We start from the raw sequence: 3,956 nt of genomic DNA on the forward strand, positions 1-3,956 counted from the left end.
GAGTCGTGTTTAACTGTTAGACGCAGTGAGCTCAGTCAGAGGGAGGAAGATGCTCTATAGTCAGTGGAGTAGCTGCTTTGTGGAGCCACAGTCCCACTGGTCTGCAGCTTCATGTTGACATGCGAGCTCGTGGAGAGCTGAGGTCAACCCTCCAGCCTTTTGGGTTTGGGCGACATGTTTGACGCCTCGCAGTCTGTGACAGATGTCTGACATCAGAGCGTCTGATTGGACGAGAGCTGCAGCGGTGGGACCGTTTCATGTTCCCACAGGGAGAAAGTTTCAGCAGCACAGCTGCTCCTCACAGGTGAGAGAAAGCAGCTTCCTGTTAACTATTCATCACGTCGTGTGACATTTCAGCTGCATGCATATTGAAAGACTAAAATATATCACTTACTCTCTTTGGATTTATACAATCTATTACAGTGTGGAGGCAGCCGCAGCCACCAGGATGAAATATTCATACCCACTGATCCTTCCTGACTGTTACTGCTGCTGCTCTCCATTATTAAACACACGCACACACCTACACACACCTACACACACACACCTACACACACCTACACGCACACACCTACACACACCTACACACACATACACACGCACACACACACGATGATACAAAATATGGAAAATATGTAGTTGCTCCCTATTTGAATTATAAATTACAGAGTGATTTCATTTCCTTGTTGAACAAAAAGAGTACAACATCTGTATGTCAAACATCCTGCCAGCTTCAACCTGCCCCGACTGTCCTTTCACAGTAAAACACTTTTGTTTTTAATGGTTTTTGTGTGATGAAGCTGCAGCAGGCCGAGTGGATGAAGCCACTGTGGGAACCTGACGTGTTCCTCTGTTGGTTTACTTCAGTCGTTCCACTGGGCTGTTCTGCATCCTGCAGGAGCAGAACGGAGGAACACGGCTCAGGAGCACCGAGGCGATCTTTATTTGGGTGGAGGATGACAGCAGGATAAACAGGGTGGAGCAGCCGACGGTCCCAAGGAACTTTTGACAGGAATCTACTAAATGTGTAATTCACACACTGCAGCGCTGAGTGACAGCAGCGCAGATCGTCAGCATGAATGATTCACCTCATCACTTTAAAGTGGTCAGAGCGTCACATGTGTGCTGCGCCTCGCATGTCAGAGCAGGTGAACAGCTGCAGGTGAACAGCTGCAGGTGAACAGCTGCAGGTGAACAGCTGCAGGTGAACAGCTGCAGGTGAACAGCTGCAGGTAAACAGCTGCAGGTGAACAGCTGCAGGTGAACAGCTGCAGGTAACAGTCCACGGTCCCAGTTCGCTCCTCCGATCGGCTGCAGTCCATCAGCTCCAGCTGAGCTTCTCCTCCAACACCTCCAATAAACTCTGACGGCTTCGGAGAGGCAAACTCCTTCCTCCGCTCAGACCAGCTGCTCACCACAGGATTTTATTCATCTGAGCAGGAGGAAGAAAGTCTGATGCTGATTTGCAGACAAATCTAATCTGACATGTTTCTAGACCCTGAATCCTTTGAAACTCTGAGCAAAACAAAGAAATAAGACGGAGAGAAGTCATCCGTCCAGCCAGTGTGTGTGTGTGTGTGTGTGTGTGTGTGTGTGTGTGTGTGTGTGTGTGTGTGTGTGTGTGTGTGTGTGTGTGTGTGTGTGTGTGTGTGTGTGTCTGTGTGTGTGTCTGTGTGTGTGTCCGTGTAGACGAGGCCACATTTACCCTACAACGTTTTCAAGCAAAAACAGAAAACTTTCATTGCATTTTGACTTTTCCTTTCCACGGCAGCATTTGCACTCAGCTCCGTCACCACGACGCCGCCGTTTCATGCAACCGTCGTTTTTGTCCAATTGTCCACACGGCGTGGCGTTTTAGGAGCCTGAAAATGGGGTTGTCTTGATAATGGGTTCCAGAGTGGAAATATTTGAAAACGCCGCTTCAGCTTGGACGGGTGAGATGCACATTCGCTGAAAATGATGATGTCATCGCTCCACCTCTCAACCTATAACCCCGTGACCCTCTCCATGATGTCATCGCTCTACCTCTCGACCTATAACCCCGCGACCTCCGTGACGTCACTGACATGGCGGACTACCGGCTCCAGGTGGAGCTGCTACTGATGCTTTCCTCTTGGATGGGAAACTTTTGAAGAAGGACTCTGAGTGGTTGTATGACAGAAACACTCGCTAGTAGACTGACATGAAAACTAGTAATTTCTTTGTGTATAGGCAAGATGAATGAAAAACTTTTCTGAAACAAACTCGGATCTATAGTGTCAGTAAAGGTTCAGGTCCAGCAGCAGTAGAGGGAAACACAACAGCTTTATGGAACATGGATATATCTGGCGTCTTCTCTTGGCGGTGAGCCACACAGTGGACGGCGACGCTTCCTGTGCTAAGAGAGCCTGAAAAAGGCTGACAGAGCAGAAGTCAAGGCTTAGCCGTGGCTCTGTAATCCACTTCCATCTGGCTCATCTTTCCAAATTTTGGGCTGAATGCAGATGCTGCCTGTGACAGCGCAGATGCAGAGCACTCGATGTGACAGTGGTTAACCCCTTTGCTTCACAACAAGATGTCAGCCAGGCCGGGTAGGGTTTTCTTCCACATTATAAAAACATGTTTACTGGAGACTCTTCACCCCCCAGAGTCCAGGCCAGGAGTCAAAGACAGTCGCAGTCTTACAGTCTTCTTCCTCGCATCCGTCACCCTCCAACAAGCAGACTCATCCTGTAGAGACTGTCAGTTCCCGTTTTACGTATTTAAGACAAACTGGATTCCACAGGAGAGGAGTTAATCTTAGAAGCTTAATTAAAATCGCAACTGCCTCTGTAGCAGAACAATTAAATTCAATTAAATTCAGTTTTTATTTAGAAATACAACACAGTCCTCTCAGGGTACTTTCATCGAGGAAAGCCAACTATTCCACATGAGCAAGCAGAGGAGACAGGGGATGCAAAAACTCGCTTTCAAAAGGAACAAATGTACAAACCCAGATTGGAGGTGGAGACTTTCTGCTGTTCTGTTGGAGGTTATAGGATAGAAATAGAGAGGTAGACAGGTAACAACCCTCCACTGCTGACACCAAAGAGACACTGAGTGAAGTCCCCCATAGTGCTCAGACCTCCACCAGACAATGTTTAGTCGTGGCTGAAAGGTGCATCACTAACATCAGCTGTGGAAACCCCAGATTCTGAAACTGCTCCTTTCCCCACACAATAGGACTGCTGAAATCATTGTTCTACGGATGGATGGATGGATGGATGGATGGATGGATGGATGGATGGATGGATGGATGGATGGATGGATGGATGGATGGATGGATGGATGGATGGATGGATGGATGGATGGATGGATGGATGGATGGATGGATGTTCAGCAAGTGTCCAGTGTTTCTCAGGTGGAGCTCAGTCTCAGAGGGAGGAAAGATCTCAGCGCTGCCTTCAGGCTCCAAATGGACCTCTGAGGTTTAACCAGCTGGCGTGTGATCCACTGTGATCCACTGAGTTCCACCGTGATCTACTGTAGTCCACTGTACTGAGTTCCACTGTGATCCACTGAGTTCCACCGTGATCTACTGTGGTCCACTGTACTGAGATCCACTGAGTTCCACCGTGATCCACTGAGTTCCACTGTGATCTACTGTGGTCCACTGTACTGAGATCTACTGTGATCCACAGTACAATACAGGAGGAGGAGGAGGAGGAGTGGTATAGATGTACAGGAGGAGAAGTGGTATAGGAGTATAGGAGGAGGAGGAGGAGTGCAGGAGTAAAGGATGATTAGTGTCGCTGAGGAGTAGAGGAGCAGAATAAAGCACAATGTCTCTGATTTGATGCCTCGATGAATTTCTAATTTCAGACTCGGCTCAGCTGGAAAAATTAACAACAAGGCTTCTTATTGGCTGAGCCAACGTGTCAATCACAACCAATCCGGAGTGGAGGGCGGGACTTGGTTCTTCACGAGGGCTCAGAAAG

This window comes from Lipophrys pholis (genome assembly GCF_963383615.2).
Source record: "Lipophrys pholis genome assembly, chromosome: 5".
Lineage (NCBI taxonomy): Eukaryota > Metazoa > Chordata > Actinopteri > Blenniiformes > Blenniidae > Lipophrys > Lipophrys pholis.